Source organism: Dreissena polymorpha, chromosome 15, assembly GCF_020536995.1.
Source record: "Dreissena polymorpha isolate Duluth1 chromosome 15, UMN_Dpol_1.0, whole genome shotgun sequence".
NCBI classification, from domain to species: Eukaryota; Metazoa; Mollusca; class Bivalvia; order Myida; family Dreissenidae; genus Dreissena; species Dreissena polymorpha.
In genome coordinates, this window is record NC_068369.1 from 57242279 (window position 1) to 57263358 (window position 21080).

General features: G+C 34.4%; 1 protein-coding gene across 1 annotated transcript in view; it reads left to right on the plus strand.

Moving 5' to 3' along the window:
* Positions 1-21080, plus strand: part of LOC127860914 (uncharacterized protein KIAA1958 homolog) — a 217918-nt gene that overhangs the window by 190290 nt on the left and 6548 nt on the right. The gene's annotated exons all lie outside the window — the stretch shown is intronic.

Genomic DNA, 21080 nt, shown 5'->3' on the forward strand with positions numbered 1-21080 from the left:
TATGAAACTGCATTGAATAATAAGAGTCGTTGAGAGACTGATGTTTCCATAACTTAGGTGCAATACTAACATCAATATTTTCAACGTCAGAGAAGCTACTTATTTTACTGTATATATATTAAGTGTGTGGGTTAATTGAACGTGTTTCTGTTTTATTGTCGCATTATGTTGCTCTGAACGATTTATTCGACTGTGCATGTAACACTTGTCAACAAAAAAAAACAAAAAACAATCTAATATTCAAATTAACTATTTTTCATTTCATGTATCGAATGTTTCTATTGGATTGAATATCAATTTTTGTAAATATATATCTTCGAAACGCAAAAAGTATGTTTATTTGGATGGAAAGTACACGATGCCACAATACATGAAAGAATGTTAGGGTTACCCATAACACAATATAGTAAATACAAATAAAACACATTTCTGATGTAGGTTTAAATAAATTAAAAGTAAAACAGTATAAAATATGAAGCAAAGTAAATAGTTTAAGAAGTCCTTTTTAAAATAGGCGGTGTAACTGCCAAAGAAATTGTCTAAAACCTAGTCTGGTTAATATAAAATCAAATTGTATCGCCTTTATCTTAAGTTTGTTAATTGCACCATTGGCGACCAACGTTCTGTCCTGCTGTTGATAATACGTTAAAAATAAATCGCCGGACTTGGTATCGCTTCAATAATGACTTCTGTTGCTGTTGTTAATTATAGAAGATAAATGGAATATTTTCCTCTTCCTCCTCGATAACCGAAAATGAGTCGTCTGTGTCCCGGCTCTCCTCCCAGAGACCGTAGCCGAAATCTATTCTGCCGGGAACAAATATATCGCATAATACAAAATCATAATTGCATAATAAACATACATTGGGTTAATAATAACAATAATAATAATAATAACCATAATCATGCCCATAATCATAATAATCTACTTGTGTGTTTTTTAACGCCAAATAAATAAACTTAATTACATTCCAAATGTACATTGAATTACAAAAGTAAAACATTTATCTTAACGTGTATTACTTTGGAAGCAAACGACATTAGATGATAGTTATAACGCAACAGTGACTAGATTTAACTTGACTGCAACACTGCAAATAAGCTCGTACGTGTGCATTTTGTTTTTATATGATGCTTTAGTAATTTTGCAATAAACTTCTTTCGAAAATCCCGTAAATAAAAACAATACGAAGATTTAAATGTTGTGTTTCATAGATATGATAATACAACACTTTCCATTTGATACGTATTTACTTTTATCCACTGCAGGATGACAGCTTATAAATTTTGTTTTCATTCATCGCCATAATTGGTTCATATCCGAGAACTGATACAATTTCTGCAAATGACAACCTCTTCTGCCATTCTGCCAGCATTGACTTTATAAATAAATGTTCTTGTCATTTCTATTGGAGGCATCAACTATTAATATTTAACAGAAGCACGCATTTAAATATTAATATTTGATGCATCCAATAGAAATTGATATGGTATGCAGTCTTTGTCATAACCATGTATTGGACATTATTCCAACTTTCGCGCACGCTTATTGGAATAAGGCAACGTACTGCGTCAAACACGCCTAATGGATATTGTTGTTGTCCCCTACCGGTGAAACCGGAGGGAACTTATGGTTTGCATTCCGTCTGTCTGTCAGACTGTCTGTCAGTCAGTCAGTCCGTCACACTTTTCTGGATCGTGCGATAAGTTTAAAAGTTCTTAATATTTTTTCATGAAACTTGAAATATGGATAGATGGCAAAATGAAGATTATGCACGTCATTTCATTTGGTGCCTACGTAAATAATTCTGGTTGCTATGGCAACGAATATAAACAATTTTTATTTACTGACAATGGTGGAGTTTCACCGGTTACTCTTTATATATATATATATATATCTTTATTCATTAGGCTTTAAATGGGAACTGACTGATTTTTTTCTTTAGAAGTATTATCATAACAACGATAAGGACGACGTATGATCTAATAACTTTTTTACCATTGCGCAACACGAATGTTTAATCGAAAGCCTACAGCTACCTTAAGGTCTTTCATGCTTTGTTACTCTAGCTTAGGTGAATAATTAGAAACACACCTTCAGTTAGTGAGTGTTGTCCGAATGCATCAGGTTTGTTATTAACACTTCTTCCGAATCTGAAAAAATATATACATGAATAGTTAGACCTTCTATGCATAAACTTCTTAAACAAATAAATACTACCATATACATTATCAGCAAATATTACTTTCTCGTTAAACTGTGTTCAATTATCAAGTGCATTTTTAGTAACGTGCTCTTTACAGTTCTAAAAGCTGAATCGCATAGCATTAGTACAAATACCCTGTGTCTCCATTAACACGACTATAAACATCATCATACTTAGTGGGCGTTGAATGTTAACAATGTTACATACAAGAGTTATATCAAAGACACATTATTCGGTGCAAATCTCTGATATAATCTCCTTAAGTATATTAAGCAATTGCAATACATAATAAACAACAATGAACTTGGCCTTGACAAAACATAATATAATAATGACTAAAACTCGGGTCGCCAAGATTGGAATGGTCGTTGCAAAACTTTGAGGGCTACACATCTTAAAGGGATTGACACATCTTAAAGGGATTGAGTGAACGAACATAATTATACATATATTAATAATACAATGCCGGATACATTAACAGGAGAGAAATATTGTAAACATCAGCTTGTCTTCTATTGAAAGCAAATGATAAATGATGTAATACACTGTCAAATACACACCAAACATATGACAAGAACAAACCAAAAGCGTACAATACCTAGGCCTGCCGACTATTGCATAATAATCATTTAATGCTTTAAGATAGGTGCGGAGTTGGTCGGGGGTTCGGAACTCTGACGGGCGTCCGGGTGGCGCAAGCATAGCGTCTGGCATGCTGTTGACGGCGGCCACGAGGATCGAGATGGCGCAAAATAATGCTGGTATACGACTTGTCATGCTGTGAAAAAATATGAAAAGAGACATGACTTAGTCATGTAGCATTATAAGCTTGTGTACTTGTAACTTAATAGAATAGCAGCATTGTTATTTTGTAGAAAGTGTAGGAACTCAAAATTGAACTGTAGTATGAATGCAGCATTGTAGCATTTGATGATTTTAGTTTTGTAACTTTGCATTATTAGTTGGCGCAACTACAAATCAACGCTTCTTGATGATTGTAGATAGCGATAGAGAGTAACTATCGACGTGGAAAGTTTTGTAAAGCCATGGCTTTGTATTTGGTGAATGTTGACTCACACAATTAAAGCCTCAATAACGCTCAAAGTCAACGAACATTTCGTAAAGTATTTCGTATAATAACGTTAACACCTCAACAATCAGTGTTCCTTATAGCAATAGCCACTATAAAATACTATTCAAAGCTAGATGTGGTATGATAACATAGATTTGTGTAGATACAAAATACTCGTTTTTCTTTATTTGTGACACAATTAATTCCATTTTAATATCCCGCGAATATATCTATTTATACGACACACGAACACTAAAATGATACAATGTTAGTGTTCATGTGTCGTATGAATATATATCGTAGCGGGAAATTAAAATGGAATTAAAATATGCAAAACAATAATAAAAACGAGCATTTTGTATATACCAACATCTTTTTTACCAGACCACATCTGGCGTTGAAATTTCGGCAATTGCCATAAGGAACACTGATTTTTAATTGTTTAACTTTATTTTACGAATTATTGAACGAAATTTCCGTTGATTTTGTGCATTAATGGGGCTTCAAAAGGATTGGCGAATATGTCTTTACACATGCGAATTTACATTCTTCATAAATATGGGATGTGCAATATTCTGAATGGCCATTATACAAATTCAAACATTCATATAAAAATTTCATGCTACTTCTCATGATGTAAACAATATGATATTGTTTTGAAACAGTGCTTAATTTTGTAATATTAGACGATACAATGGCTAACAAAATAAATGCATAAGACGTGCCATGTTTCCAACAAAATGTAAGGATGAAGTTTTAAAAAAAAATCAATAAATCTAGGATTTGTGTTAACCTTTTGCATATACATGTAGACTTAGAGGAAATTTCCACGCCCGATTTGCGAAATTAGTTTAATAACAGAGTTTAAAAAGGCAATACAATGCTCATTTTACACGGTTTGTCATTAATCGAAAAAAATAGATCCAATATTTATATAACAGTTTATTAACGTATCTCAGTTACATAATTATTGATAAATGACCGGTAAACATATTAATATGTTGAATATATATTAAGGTGCAGTATTTAATTAAAATGTATTTTGAGTACATTAATACAATACTAACAAATAAAATATAGGTGAACCATGCCATATTTTTAAATATCGATATCATTAAAAAAACGACCCAAACAGTCATGTATTGGAAATGATTACATATAATGAACTCATATCGTTTAATTGAACGACACATTGCACATGTATTCATGCCTTCAAAACGTGACCGTGAAACTTCATTTCCAAGAGCTGTGGGCGTTTAGACATAGATAATAAAAGTTATATAATATTGAAACTAGATTGTTATTAAAATAAGAACATGTTTGTTCTCTGGTATATATAGTATGCATATTGGTATTCTTGTAATAAATTGTCAATTTCTTTAAATCATCATTTTATGAAACTGTACCCGTCCCGGTAATTGCGGTCCAAACAGCAATAGTTAATGTCGCTAAGATTATTCGAGCAAGAGCAATTTAAATATATAACGTTATAATTTTCATGCATATTATGAAGCTAATAAAGTTCAATTTATTATGTATTATAGATTCTCAGCCAATCAATTGATGAAGTTAATGTATAGGAAAACGGTAACAACACAGCATGTATGAGTTTTAACAATCTTTAAGTATACGATAAAGCTTAACATATTTGATATTTATTGAATTATACAAATGTGTTTATGATTGTAAGATGTTTGTCCATAATAATTAAAATTTCGTACTATGTACCGTTTATATTAATAAACAGTTCAAATATAGATTTCAATTGTACGCAGCTAAATGCTTCTATATTTCAAGTTGATGACATTAAGAATGTTCTTACCAGAAAGCATCTTACCCAACAAAAGGTATAAACATTACATAGCAAACGTGCTTGTACATTTTAACAGTACCAGCACCAATTTCTTTTTTTCATTTTTCATTTGTTTTCATTCAAATGTGGAAGAGCTACAATTGCAAGCTTTCAAAACGAGAATGAAACCCTTGTTATAGAATGTGCTACATCAGCATGCAATAACACTTATGTTGTATTTTTATTATTAGAAATTGCTCACAATCACGTGCGAGATGAGCAAGAAGTTTCATTTAAATTGTTATAATAATGTTAATAGAAATACAATTATGTTTTGAACACTTTATAAGAAACCGTTCGAATATTATTTTATATTATATTTGACTAAACATGATTTAATATTTAGTCATAATGAATCTCATGAAACAATGTATGGCAATAAATTCTTTTTACACCCGCTAGTGTTTTATTTCAGGTAAGCGAAGAAATCGCCTCTACAATCCAGGATAATAATTACACAATACAAAAACATAAATTCATCAAAGCATGGTATATCGCATCCGAACGGTCCATGCAAAGCATTGATGGTTAGAACCTTTTCAACGGGGCTATTAACTTCACGCTGCGTCCAGAATTAATTACTAACAAACACGTGTTAATAAAGCTTTGTAAGCATGATATCAGTCTTAGTTTAGTTTTAAAAAGCAACTAAAACGAACTAAAAAAATGGTTTATTTGCAATTTAATTACTTAATGTTTTAAAATTCTCACGAGCAACATAATACATACTTTCTGAGATACGATGCAATGAAGGAAATACAAATAAACTAAATTCTGTCTTCCTCACCAGATTTGATAAAGAAGCGTTATATGTTACTTATCCCAGATCGTTTCATGCATCTAAAAAAATCGTAAAAGCGCGATTATATATTTTAGAGGTATACGTTTAACTTATTTTATTATAACCTAAAATTATCTTATATTTTAAATACGAAATGTGTATGAAAAAAACCAGTGGTCATCACAACTCAGTTCCGATGCCATCATAAGGTCTCAACACTTACCTTGCAAAAATTGAAAAACAACGTTATTCCTTGTTTTCCCAAAGGGTGTAAAATTCGTTCTAGTGACTGCGTATATACAATGTAATCCTTTTATACTCGATATTAACCGACTGTCAAACGCAGACCTTCGCAATGTTGGGGAATTGTTAACCGCTTAGGGGGAAATTGCCTTCAGAACCTTTCCGTTGGAAAAGGGACCAGTTTTTCGAAATACGTTACCACCCGTTGACTTTGCAAAGCATTTCTTCGCACAATAAATTGGTTCGCTTGTCATCGATTGAATCTGTCAAAACCTGGCCGCGTCTTTCGCTAAAAGCGAATCTGGCGATGAATTGTCTAATTATTGTTAACTTTCCCTCGTGGACTAATTATTACACTTCTGGCGGTATTTGACATTACAAATAAAAATTTCCCCGTTGTATGAATGCTGATAGAATACACGTTCGTAGTTTCAGCTATGTATGCATTGTTTGTAACACTTTAGCGGATGTACCTGGGAAGCTCATTTCCTAGCTATTCAAAGACACCCGTGGATTAATACGTCGGTACCACAGCTAGATAAATAATGTAGAGCAACCACAGTGTAAAACCGAACACGGATTTAATGAACAAGTATATTGAGTAGGCAAAAAATGCAGTATTTGAATTTTCTACGGCATTGGTTGGTACCGCACAACTTGCAAAACACAAATAAGCGCTTGTAAAGAAGAGGTAATCTAGTGATAGTCAAGATGGCGACGTCCATGCCGAGACTGTATTAGTTCGCCGTATTATAACCTTTATTACATTTGTTTAATTTTTAAATTACGCTCAGCCATATCAGCAAGAAAGTTACTAGCGTTTATTAAAGAATTAATAAAGGCACTACATCTCGACTTCTCTTGTTGCGAAATTTTCTAGCGGGATGACCTAATTACAGCTTTATGAAGAAAATTCGCGGGAAGGAAAGTCGAGTTATCAAGCGAATTTTAATACGAAATAAACACTAATCACCTTTAAACTGATATGGCTGGAAAAAAATAAGAAAAATACTTAAGGGTTACAACGGCGAAAAATACCTGCCTCGGCACGGACGTCGCAATCTTGACTATCACGTGATTTCCCCCTCTGTTGTATCAACTTTTGTTCTACATTGATTTTTTCAAAAATAATCAAAAAATGTAATATCAACATAAGATAAATATTTAGCTTCATTTAAAAATATACATAAATGATATTACATATTAATACAATACATTCAAATTATGCAGGAGCAAAATGAGCCAAAGTATAATTTCTCTGCATTGGAATAGATTGTTTTAGCTTATTATCAAAGGAATAAGATATTTAAACAGAATAGTTATAGACATTTTGGAATCCATAATGTTATCAAGATTCTACCGGTGAATCAATGTATAAGCATGAAATAAAGAAGATGTTCACATTATTATATTGTATATTTTGTTTCTTACACATTACATTAATCTTGGGGCGCTTTCTTATGGCAAAATTTAAAGAAAAATAAAACCAGCGTTTCGATTGTTTTTTTTTCCTTAAGATATATAAAAATAAATATCTGAATTACTTAATTCCAGAATCAGCAAATTATGTTTTTGCATATATTGACTAAATTGTTCATTAAGTCATGTCAAAATGTAAAGGCGATACCTGTATTTCTTCAATACTTAATTTTCGAAAAATGTATGTGATAACTGCGTGCAAATTTTAGGAATTGTTGAGCAAAAATCACACGCAGAAAAAAAGCACAAAACAACACACCACATATTTACTAATAAATGTGGGTTTTGTCGTGACAAGAAACTATTCGGTATTCAATTATATCCAATAAATCCAATAGCGTTGATATCTTATACGGCTTATCAGCTTTAATCATATGAGTCATGTTCTGAGAAAACTGGGCTTAATGCATGTGCTTAAAGTGTCCGCACAGGCTAATCAGGGACGACACTTTCCGCCTATACTTGATTTCCGGTAAGGAGGGACTTCCTTGAAACTAAAAATACCATAAAGCGGAAAATGTCGTCCCTGATTAGCCTGTGCGGACTGCACAGGCTAATCTGGGACGACACTTCAGCACATGCATTATGCCCAGTTTTCTCATAACACGACTCATATCTGAATCTTTATTCATTATCAGTCAATGGGATATACACTTCTAGTGTAAATTACAATGTATGTGAACGAAAAAATGGTTGAATATACAGATACCATTTTATCTTGATCAATTATGTATGTTCTTTAAATATGTTGATTTGCATTGCATTAATCATAAATTACAAATGTTGTCTAAGCTCTTGAAAATTAACCTATTTATGCCAAGTGTCTAGAAAAAAAAGGCCTTGGCAAACAGCGTTGACCCAGATGAGACGCCGCATCATGCTGCTTGCTTAAAGGAATTTCTATAAGAAATATTCTAAATATAGAAAAAAATAAACTCGACAAACCTAATTTTGGAAATATATTAATCCAATTTAAAAGGATGGGAGAGTCCACTAGGCATTAAAGGGTTAAAGTATTGCGAATTTCGGGTTGTAAGGAGACTGCTATCTAAGAAGAAGCTATGTATGTGGGTGGAACCTACGACCATCAGAGGGTAATTTGACCATGATTCTATTCACAACAGCTACCATGAACACAAATATAATCAAAATGCAATATACTGTACGAGTTTAGTTACATTTTTCTCTCCGATTTTAACCTCACAACTTTATATTTAACTGCATTTCAAGTTTTAAGTTAACCAAGGCGATATAATATATAATAATAATAATAATACTGCTACAACTAATAATAATTATAATAATAATGATAATAATAAAATATTAATAATCTCTTTATTTTCCGAAGGTAACTCATTAAGACAACACATCGATACAAAGTCATGCAAACAGTTTAACAATGGCAATCTTATTTTCAATGAGGCCTTCAAACAACTATGGTATGTATAATGCATTTCTACATTATAATGCAAACATGTAGACTTTGATTACATAAGAGTACTGTAACAGTGTAATAGAAGTGTCCTAAAAAGCAAGTATATTATATGACTTATTAATTTCTCTTCCAATATTGAAATGGTCTCAAGGAACAAATATTTATTAACAGAAAGTATTTAAGAATATAAATGTATTGTTGATTACATTTTCCCATATGCACACACTCTAACGCACGCACGCACACACGCACGCGCTCACACACACCTATACACACACACACACACACACACACACATACAATTACCATATCTCAATTAACACGACCAATAACAATAACAAAATGTTAACAAAAACAGCCGCGTACATTATTGTACAAAGTCAGAGTTTAAAAACGTGGAATACATTATTCTTGAAATAGTTTACGATTGACAGAAGTGGATGATATACACACAAATTATAATTACAGAAAACAATATTCATGACCAGTGTTGTTCACAATAGGATATGAAATTACACAACTGTTATGAAGAATAGCCTGCACCTCCTTGCTATATACATAGTTTGAAAAAGCAATATGTATATTTGTTTGCAGAAATTAAATGTACAGTAATAATTAAGACACTTATGGAAGAGTATTTGACTTTTGAATAAGAGGAAAACAGAAAAATGTTACAACGCGTGAGACACATGTTGCGCCTCAAAGAGGAAATATTTCTTAAGCCTATGTTTGAAAGTGGTGAGAGTGAGAGATTGGCGAATACTAACCGGTATGTGGTTCCATATTTCCCTACCTGAGTAACTAAACGACTTTTTTTGAAGGTTTGAGTGAGCAGTTTTATGCCTCAAAGCATTGTTTTATATCGATATTAAATTGTAATTATTGTTTTTCACCAGTTTTATCAAGTCGTCAATATATACGGGCGTTAAATTATGAAGAGAGTTGTAAATAATTATACCTGTGAAATATTTTCATCTGTTTTCAAAAGAAAGCCATTGTATTTTTTGTGATAAATCAAAATCATTTATACTTAAGTCATTACGTAATATTACTCTTAAAAACCTTCTTTGCAGTTTTGATATTATGTTTATGTCTCTAGTATTTGCATTTTGCCCTGTGACACATCCATAATCAATAATTGGTGTTACATACGCATTATAGTACATAATTTTCATCTCAGGAGTTAGAAAATATTGTATACGCCTGAACAGTGATAATTTCGAAACAAGTTTTGAACAAGTTATGTCAACATGGGTCTTCCAATTCAAATGTTTATCAATATGGATACCTAGAAGTTTTTGGATTGCAACATTTTTTATTTTTGAGTTATTTAAACGAATGTTTAAGTTTTTGGCGTGATCCTTCAGTCATGCAAGTAGTTTTATCTGGGTTGACTGTCATTTATATATCATACACCAATTTTGTGACCTTAGTAAGTCGTCTTGAAGTGTGCAATTTATCATAGTTATATTATTCCCTTTACAGTGGATTGTTACATCATCAGCATACATGTCAGATTCTGATGTTAGTTTTAAGGGTAGATCATTCATGTAAAGTAAAAATAACATAGGTCCTAAAATGGAGCCTTGGAGAACTTATCATGAAGGTGTCTGATGTTACTCCATCTGCCCGAAATAGTTGAAAACGGTTTTGTAGATATGATTAAAAAAACTTCAAAGACGAATCCGAAAATGATATAGTTTCAACTTATCTTCTGTCGAGTGGTTTACTAAACCGCAACGTCTGCACGGTTACTATCGTCCACGTAGCTGAAAGTTTCTATTACAAAACTGCCGACCGTTGTTTTGGAAACGGTCTCTAATGCCATATGTCGCTCCTGTCCATGGTGGCCGAGAGTAACGTGTAGCGGCGACTCTGTGTGTTAATTCTCTCGCGGACGTATGTTTGGACTTCACAATTGGAGTTACCGTGTTGATTGTCGAAACCAGTATACTCGAGCCTTTTGGCCACCGGTGTATACCGTCTTTGAAGTAAAACAGACGTATTGTGGTTTTATCAGCGTAGATAAACGAATGGTAGCAGTCAATGAAAACAGCACCCCTTTCCATACACAATATCTTTATTTCTTCATTTACCGGCCCGATGTCCGTGCCCGTTCGCGGACAGAGAGTGCATAAATATACAGTGCCCTGGTGACGTAGAGCCTCAAATGTTGAGCGAAGCGCATCATACACACTGCGTGATGTTCCGGAAGCTGCATCTTTACCTCCGACATAAATTACTATTTGTGTGTATTTTAATATATCGCCAGTCAAAAGACGATTGTAAATGTCTCTCGATTTCTTAAACGGAAGTGTACGTACGTCCACATTGCTCTGAAGGCCACGCTTACTTATACCTTTAAGAATTGAGTCTCCGATTAAAAACGTTCTATTTTGTTCAAGTATGGGTTTATGTACGAAGTCATTAGTATGTGCGTTTCCGCTTCCAGTCAGTTCCGACGTGTTTTGCGAATTTTGCAAAGCGGGCGAATTTATTTCTACATCAGATGATTGCGTCGCGGGAAACGTTGTACGATCATATGATAAATCATACGATCAAGTAGGAGTTTCCATCAATTTATTTAGCGACATTTCAGTTTCTTTTTTGTTGCGTTAAAGTATTAGACATCTGGGTTTCCATTGATTCTGAGAAGGATTGCCATCGTTTTAGAAGTTCCTCGTTCAGGTTGCTCATTTTCGTCTTAACAGATTGTGAATTTGAAGTAGCATCTTACAACTTATTTTTCATGTCACTGCAACACAGAGTGTGTTGATTATTTAAACCACATAAACTATCTTTTATTTCAGCGAGTTGCGTTGAGGTCTGTAGTATGTGTTCCCGCATTTCACTTTTGTGTTTATTTATTTCACTTAAACGGATTTCATAAAATCATTCAATATCTCATGGAAATTCGAATAAGTGTCTTTCATCAATTCGACGAGCATGCGTTTCTTTTCGTACTGACTGAACTGATTCATTGAGGAGACGTAATTCTTCATGGCTATCGGATTCATTTTGATTTTCCGAAAGTTTTGATTCATTTTTGCTTATTGACATCACAAGTTTTTTTTAAGGCATTGTTTACATCAGTTGTTATTGTTTCGTTATTTACTAATCTTTCCTCTATGTTTTTTAACATCGCTGGCAGGTGAATTTCCGTGAACTGATGAGAGTTTTTCCCGTTGGTTAAACACGAACTTTTTGTGTGATACAAGTTAATGTTTAAATACCCTGTCGACCAGAACTTAACTTGTATTGCGGTTGAAGAAGATTTCCCTGTCTGTCGTGCACCGGAACTTTGCAACATTAAACCGGAAGAGTGTTATTGCTGAAAAACTGATCCGCCGCAATCTTGAAAAGTTCATACACACCAGTGTTTAGTAAAAGTTGAAAACCTCCACCTGTCTCGTATACAATCACATCTTCTTGATCGGTGGAATCCAACTTCTTTTGTGGTGAAGTCCTCATATTTAGCGTGTTATCTACACAAACTGCGGCGTCATCCGTAACATTTTTTAACTACGCGGGTGCCGCTGTCCCATCGAAAGGCACAACATCACTCATGTTATGTCGTTTACTTTTGTCCGAAATCCACAAAATTACATTGTTGTATCGACTTTTTTTCAGAGATTCTGTTTTTGCACTATTTAATTTTTTTTTTAACCAGACGATTAAAAAAAGTTAAAAACTTAATTTAAACGTTAAGAGTTAAAAAAAGTTGTTTACAGCAACCGGGCGTGTGATATAGTTTATAATTAAAAAAAACGAGAGTTTATGGGATATTTGAGAATGTACATTATGCACACATTTATATTTTCCAACGCATTACGTAAAAAACCCCACAAAAGTAATCAGACAACGAACAATTAATGTTTATAAACCCCTTTTTTGATGTTAATAATAATGTTGATCTTATCGCGTAAGTACGTTTACATTTGGCTGGTTTCTCTGGGAACACACTTGGAAATCTCACAAAACATAGGTGAAATTGCTTTAAAAAAGGTAAAGATTCTTTGTCCGTAAACATGTCATTCGTTTTAAATGCAGGACTTAATTGCCCACATGTTCATGTTTAGAATCCGATCTATTTTCTTGAGCGTTCCAGGCATGCAATTAAATGGCAATAACAATAAAATATATACATAATATATGAGCCTTGTTTTGAAAAAACTGGGCTTAATGCATGTGCGTTAATTGTCATCCCAGATTCGCCTGTGCAGTCCACACAGGCTAATCAGGGATGACACTTTCCACTTAAATTAGAGTTTCGGTAAAAAGGGACTTCCTTTTAACGAAAAATGCCATAAAAGCGGAAAGTGTCGTCCCTGATTAGCCTGAGCGGACTGCACGTGCTTATCTGGGACGACACTGTACGCACATGCATTTTGCCCATTTTTCACAGAACAAGACACATGTATTTCTGAACAGTACAGCACTGCTATAAAATAGCATCCTTCTTGTGAAGAAGTGCCATATGTCACCTCATGTGTCTGCTAACTACATGGGTGCGAACGGAAATAATTAGGCATTTAACTGTTAAATATACCCCCAATTATGTAACCGTATGTAGAAAAACGGACGTTTCTACTACGTTCAAATGCGTTTCTTGGCAGACAGGTATCTAAACAAGAGCACCGCCTTGTGGGTGCAGACCGCTCATCTATTTTCTTTTTAAAGGTGAAGGGACTCTCAATTTCAATCACAAAGGAGGGAGGGGTGGAGTGAAGAGGGGTGTATAGTGTGGGGGTGTGGTCATTTATTACATTATCTTCCAAAACTGCAAAACAAAATGCAAAAAAAAACATCGGGGGTGGGGTTGGGAGGTGGGGTGGGGGGGGGGGGAGAGGATTCTTGGGTGCGATGGTTGGACGGTATTTCAAAAATAAAAGGATAAAAATAAATTTTTGTGTTTTTTAACCGTTTCAAAAAAAAATTGGGGGGGGGGGGGGGGTATAGTGTGAGGGTGTGGTGGTCATTTGTGAGATGATCTTAAAAAAAAATATTGGGGGGGATTCGGGGGGGGAGGGGGGAGGGCGTGGGGGTGGTTTGGGTGGAGTCTATTGTGGTATGTCAGGTAAGAGTTGTTTTGTCAAAGTATCAATCAAATATAATCATAAATTAAGAAGTTATGGCAATTTTAGCAAAATTTAATAATTTGACCTTGACAGTCAAGGTCATTCAAAGGTCAAGGTAAAATGTAACTTGCAAGGTACAGTAACCTCATGATAGCATGAAAGTATTTGAAGTTTGAAAGCAATAGCCTTGATACACTAGAAGTAAAGTGGATCGAAATACAAAATTTAACCATATATTCAAAGTAACTAAGTCAAAAAAGGGCCATAATTCCGTAAAAATGACAACCAGAGTTATGCAACTTGTCCTTTTACTGTCCCCTTATGATAGTTTGCGAGTGTTCCAAGTATGAAAGCAATATATATGATACTTTAGGGGTAAAGTCCAAAACACAAAACTTAACCAAAGTTTCAATTTTCTAAGTATAAAGGGCCCATAATTCCGCCCAAATGTCAGTCAGAGTTACATAACTTTGCATGCACAGTCCCCTTATGATAGTTAATAAGTGTTGCAAGTATGAAAGCAATAGCTTTGATACTGTAGGAATAAAGTGGACCTAAACACAAAACTTAACCAAATTTTCAATGTTCTAAGTATAAAAAGGGCACATAATTCTGTCAAAATGCCAGTCAGAGTTACATAACTTTGCCTGCACAGTCCCCTTATGATAGTTAGTAAGTGTTGCAAGTATGAAAGCAATGGCTTTGATACTTAAGGAATAAAATGGACCTAAACACAAAACTTAACCAAAATTTTCAATTTTCTAAGTATAAAAAGGGCACATAATTCTGTCAAAATGCAAGCCAGAGTTATCTAACTTTGCCTGCCCAGTCCCCTCATGATAGTAAGTAAGTGCATCAAGTTTGAATTCAATAGCATTGATGCTTTTTGAGAAAAGTGGACCTAAACGCAAAACTTAACCGGACGCCGACGCAGACGTCGACGCCGACGCCAAGGTGATGACAATAGCTCATATTTCTTAAAAAAAATAGATGAGCTAAAAATCAATAAAACAACATCAGTATATTTTTTATTTGATTTTGGATTTATTTTTTAAGTTAAGTTTACATTCGCTAGCACACAAGCATTTCGAGAAACCTCACGTATACTTGGTGCTCGTCGTTTTTTTTTCAATTTCAATTTTAAACTGGTAGCAACGAATTCGAAAGAGTTGAACATAATCATTTAGGTGTATCAATTTCACGTTATTTACTTTATGATATCGGTGCTGGCCTATGAAACAGACGTTTTATGTTGTCTATTTTGTAATTGTACATTTGCATTTTGACACACAACGAGAGGTATCATTCAATTTCAAACCTCAAGTTCAACTCCATAGGTTAACTGAAAAGAGATGTGCTCAATAAAGTGATACTCACTTAATTGTTCAAACGTTTTTGACGATGCAGCATGAAAAAGCTTGTTTGGCTATTTAGAAACTGTCATTTAGGATATATGAGTTATTTATTAGCTAAATCTCCGCTAATGTCAACAATGGATTGAATTCGAAAGATATATTCGATGTGAATGCAGGACTTTCTGGATCTTTACAGCTTGACACGGCAAAACTGGTATTTTTAGTTATCAATTTAAGTCACATTTTGCTTTGTAAATTGTATTCGCGCATTTTGCGACTGATTGAATGACTATGATACCCGATATCAACATATCACATGGGATTTGCAGATCACCAAGCTGTCCTGAAAACATTGATTACAAAGTCTTTACTCAAATTACTGGTTCGTATTTTTTCTTCTTTCTATTTAAGTATTTAATATCATTTTTAAGTCAAATGAATTGCGTCACAGTAAAAGAGACATTAAGGCGATTGTGGCAAGTTTGGATCCAGATCAGCCTGCAGTCGCTTGAAAGCTGTTTGCTTAAAAGCAGTTTTCTGACACCAACAAATAGTTTAATTGGATACTGATTAGACTGCCCTTTCCCTGTGACCTGGCTCAAATAATAGTATTGTCATTAATCAAATGATTTTATTTCGAACATTAATCAAGTGTTTTTTTCTGGTCCCTCGGGATCAATGACTCCAGCACTTTCGTCTTGAGAATTGAATACTGCTTAAGACGATGCTAGGTGTGAGATGTTGCATCTTCCATTATCTCTCATGAACTGACTCAATAATACCGAGTCGGCAATATTGACTTAAGTTTTGGTCTGGTTGCTCTGACGAGGCTAGTGGTAGAGTGTCGTCTTTGATTGCAGGAGGTTGTGCTGCGGGTCTGATCCCCTGAAGCGACATTGAAAACAAGCCAACTTTGTTATCTAAAAGGCTGCTAAACCTGATAAACTAAGATATTGTGAATTTTCTCTCACATGATGGTCATCAGTCATATTATATAAAAACTCACAGCAGTAGTAAACAATGGGACAATAATTAATGAACGCATCTTACATTTGTCTTTGAGTTTGACATGGCCAAGATTGAAATATGTGACTTGACTTTACCAGCACTCTTGTGACAGAGCTTAAGTGTAAATGTACCATTGAAGATGACCTAAATCCAGTTTTGCTATTATAGTGTGGAAAGTTTTAAGGTTGTGACAAGTAAGCAAAAATGGGTCATTACCGAGAGGCGACAACTGATCTATGACTGTTTTAAAACAAGAAAAATCAGTGCCCGTTTTAGATTTCGTAACATAGTTCAATAAAAATTAATTTCAGAAGACTGGTAACAGTTTAACGTTAATGTCATTCTATACATAGATGGTGACGTCACTACGTTATTATCACCACTATACTAAGACGCATCACATTCCCCTGGTTTGGGGAATTATGCTTCCGCCAAAGTAGTTCTGCGTAGGAATGAAAATGTTAATAATGAAAGAAAAATCTTTTTTTATTGTGTGTAAACGGAATGTTGTTAAAAGATATGTTATTTAATTATGTTTAAATGAGATTTTGAATCTCTATTAAGACTGATAGCGATTATCGGAAGCACGATTACCTGACCTATTTCCACTTTCACTTTTCACTCGTAAAAGAAGTGCTACCCACAATTCCTTTCGCGTTAGTACAAAGGTCAATAAGACCGGTGTGTACACAATGCGTTAATGTTACCAATGTGTAAGACCACGGCCTTGAATTTGAAATCTAGGACAATCATGGTCAGATGATGTCATTAAAGATTATACATTTTTTTCAAACACATACAAATGTAAACATGTATCTGTAACTAATGTAGATGTTATAAATAGTAAAATGCACTAAGTCAGAAAGCATTTGACTTGTCCGCTGGTGCGTTGGCACACCAGGTGGCTCTGTTGCAATGGTTTGATGGACTGCTTGGATGTGTAGTAACATTATAAACAGTATATCAAACTGTATTATTTCAAATATGTTTGCATCTAGTATACTTATATTGATAATATTTACAAAATTAATGGATATGAACGATAAACTTGACTGAAATCATTTAAATGATACTGAAATCATGACAGTACTTTATACTGATAATAATTTAATTATGTTGCTTGATACAATCATGTACATCTATATCAAATGAGATCATACTGTAACTTCGGTGATGAATTTCAGTGATTGAATTAAATAAAAAATGTAAGTCACTACCATCTCTCTCCCGCAGCGCGCATACCTAAAGGTCCTGCTATGTACCAATCCAGATTCGGATCCAAAAATATATACATAATTATGTATCATGTTGTTTAGGGGGATGATTTTCCCTCTGTTGTATCATTGTATCTTTTTTTACTTTTTTAATCTGTGTGTTAAAAGATATATAATAATATCTCCAGCGTCAGAGCTTCAGGCAATGAATATTTCACCCCCTGATCTTTTTTTCTAGTGGATATTTTAGCTAGTTCCTACATTCAATACAGTCAAATATATGTTAAGTAGTATCTGTACACATTGGTAGATTAAATTTGTACATTTAATATTATTTTTAGTGTTAAAAAGATATAATACAAGTGTTCATGCTAGATGAATTAAGAGCCTTAGTCAAGCGGTATTTAAACATTTGTAAATGGTAAAATTTTCTGAAATGTACACATTTTCTCTTGAGCACTGGCCAGATATAAAATGTATACCATTTTACCACTTTTATTGACGATGCTGGAACAGCATCGTCCAAGGTATGATAACCATCAAAAACAATTCACAATGGCGACCTATGTAAAGACCGAGCCAGTCCGATTGAGATAACTCGATTTTTCAGTTACTACCCTTTTGCATTCGCCACTGCGTAGGAGATTGCTCGTCATTGATAACATTCTCATAGCAGAGTTGTCGTTCGTGTTTCAACATTCAACAATGGCCGCCCCCATGAGAGTCTCGATTCAAAACTTTCTTACTGCATAAATTGGCTTGTTTCGCTATTTAGAAGCTGTCATTTAGGATATATGAATTATTTATTCACTAAATCTCCGCTTATGACAACAATAGTTGGAATTCGAAGGATATATACTCGATGTGAATGAAGGACTTTCTGGATCGTAACAGCTTGACACGGCAAAACTGTCATACTGGTATTTTTAGTTATCAATATAAGTCACATTGTGCTTTATAAATTGTATTCGAGCATTTTGCGACTTAATGAATGACAATGATACCCGATATCAACATTTCATCGGGGATTTGCAGATCACCAAGCTGTCCTGAAATTCAACATTGATTTCAAACTCTTTACTGGTCGTGTACTCTTTCTTAGTGTTAGTACTTTTTATCATTTTAAAGTTTAATGAACTGTGTCACAGTAAAAGAGACATTAAGGCGACTGTGGTCAGTTTGGATCTAGATCAGCCTGCAGTCGCTTGAAAGCTGTTTGCTTAAAAGCGTTTTTCTGACAATAACAAATAATTTAATTGGATACTGATTTGACTGCGCTTTTCCTGTAACCTGGCTCAAATAATAGAATTGTCAATTATCAAATTATTTATTTCGAACATTAATCAATTGTTTTTCTTCTCCCTCGGGATCAATGACTCCAGCACTTTCCTGTTGAGAATTAAATACAGCTAAAGGCGATGCTAGGGGGCGTGAGAGATGTTGCACCTTCCAGTATCGCTCGATTGTTCATTGTCGGCTCGTGTACTACGTACATGTACCCCGGGTACTCTTAAGTATACTTACATGTATCCCGGGTACGGTAAATATACTAAAATGTACCCGGGAAATTAAACCCTAAATACTCAAAAAGCATGTTGATGCAGTGTTTTTTGAAGAGAAGTGTGTTTAAGATAATCGGTTGCGCGTTTTACGACATCGGATTTTGGGCGCGAATACAACTCGGGTACAGTCTAATATGGACCGAGTACAATTACGTTTATTTACCGTACCTGGGGTACATGTAAGTATACTTAGAGTACCCAGGGTACATGTAAGTATACTTAAGAGTACCCGGGGTACATGTAAGTAGTACCAGAGCCGACAATGACCAATCAAGCTCCATTATCCCTCATGAACCGACTCAAAAAACCGAGTCTGCAATATTTGACTTAATTTTTGGTTTGGTTGCTCTCGAGGGATCGAAAATGTCAGAATCTTCCTAAAAGCCCTACGGGTTTGATCCCCAGAAGCGACATTGAAAACTAGCATACTTTGTTATCTAAAAGGCTGCTAAACCTGATATACAATGATAATGTGAATTTTCTCTCACATGATGTTCATCAGTCATATTATATAAAAACTTACAGCAGTAGTAAACAACTGGACAATAATTAATGAACGCATCTTTCATTTGTCTTTGACACTTTGATTTTGACATGGCCTAGATTTAAATATGTGACTGGACTTTACCAGCACTCTTGTAACAGAGCTAAAGTTTAAGTGTACCATTGAAGATCACCTAAATCCAGATTTGCTATTATAGACGTGTGGAAAGTTTTAAGGGTGTGACAAGTAAGCAAAAATGGGTCATTACCCAGTGGCCACAACTGATCTATGACTGTATTAAAACAAGAAAAATCAGTGCCTGATTTAGATTTTCTTAGATAGTTCAATAAAAACTAATTTCATAAGCCTGGTAACAGTTTAACGGTAATGCTACCAATGTGCCACACCAGGGCCTTGAATTTGAAATCTAGGACATGCATGGTCATTTCTTCGTGAAATCAGGACACAAAATTGTATCTTAAGTCCTTAATTGACCTGGCTATAGTTCTCAGATTATTATAAGCTTAATCAGTATATTTATATCATAATTTATGCTTTGTTTATTGTAAACATATACACAATCATGCAGTTACATGATAACAATCAATAATATCAAAGCTACCCATACTATAAAGGTCATTGACAAAGCCTATGGTCAAAATGTGAACACATTGAGTGTAATCGCCCTATCGTGCCAGCAAAAACAACACGTTGACAGGTTGTCATTTTTGACAGTTCTACTTTCACTTTCATTTTGTGATATCAAACTATTAACAATTATGTGGCTGAGAAAAATATCGCCATTGCTTTTTATGCCCCCGGTAGGGTGGCCTATATCAGTTGAACTGTCAGTCAGTCAGTCAGTGTGTCAGTCTGTCCGTCCGTCCGAAAACTTTAATGGCCATAACTTTTTTTAATATTGAACATAGCAACTTGATATTTGGCATACATGTGCATCTCATGGAGCTGCACATTTTCAGTTGTGAAAGGTGACGGTGAAGGTCATCCTTCAAGGTCAAATGTCAAATATAAAGTGACTGTCTGTCTGTCGGAAAACTTTAACATTGGCCATAACTTTTTCAATATTGGCGTGCATGCGTATCTCATAGAGCTGCACATATTGATTGGTGAAAGGTCAAGGTCATCCTTCAAGGTCAAGGTCAAACGTCAAATTTTGCAATATTAAAGATAAAAACTCCATATTCGGCATGCATGTGTATGTCACGGAGCTGCACATTTTGGGTGGTGAAAGGTTAAGGTCATCCTTCAAGGTCAAAGGTAAAATATATGGCTTCAAAGCTGCGCAGCAG